Consider the following 600-nt stretch of genomic DNA (forward strand, 5'->3'; position numbering starts at 1 on the left):
TGACCCTCTCCGCTCTCTGTGTGCGGAGGGACCCCTCATTCCCGCTTCCTCCAGCTACTGTCTCCTGCACCCCTTCGCCCCTCCCACACGCACCCCAAACCATCCCTGCCAAGCCCTGGGGCACCAGGAATGTGCACCCCTTTCAGCCCAGCCAGGGAACTTACCAGCTCTGGGTCCCAAGGACAGGGGGCAGGAGGGCGGTGTGGGTGCTCCGTCCAATGGCCGTCAGGTGCTGCCCCTCACAGGCCTGTCTCACTTCTCTGCTCTCTCACACTCTGTGTGTCTGTTATGGCCCCTTCTTCTCGCGCTCCCTTTCTTTCAGACTGTCCCTGTCTCCCCGTCTCACCCCTGTCTCTCTCCCTCTCTAATCTCTGTCTCTTCCAGTCTCTCTTACTCATTTCTCTCTCCCTCCCTCCCTCCGTCCCTCAGACACACACACACCCATATCACTTTCTCTCCCAATCCTTGTTTCTGTTTCTGTCTAAATCTTTTCCTCTGGGACTCCAGTCTGTTCCTTAAGTCTCTATCTTGTTCTTTCCCTCTCTCCCTCTCTGTCTAGCCCAAGTCTCTCTCTCCCCCTCCTATTCAATCTCTCCCTCT

At 56.8% G+C, this 600-nt stretch overlaps 1 protein-coding gene across 1 annotated transcript in view; it reads right to left on the minus strand.

Moving 5' to 3' along the window:
• PLEKHA4 (pleckstrin homology domain containing A4) overlaps positions 1-401 on the minus strand; it is a gene marked incomplete at its 3' end in the record, with an annotated part of 24224 nt that extends 23823 nt beyond the window's left edge. The window contains exon 1 of the mRNA XM_015567964.1: positions 165-401. The remainder of the gene's footprint in view (positions 1-164) is intronic.
• Positions 402-600: the final 199 nt, after the last annotated feature.

Source organism: Myotis davidii, unplaced genomic scaffold (genome assembly GCF_000327345.1).
Source record: "Myotis davidii unplaced genomic scaffold, ASM32734v1 scaffold464, whole genome shotgun sequence".
Lineage (NCBI taxonomy): Eukaryota > Metazoa > Chordata > Mammalia > Chiroptera > Vespertilionidae > Myotis > Myotis davidii.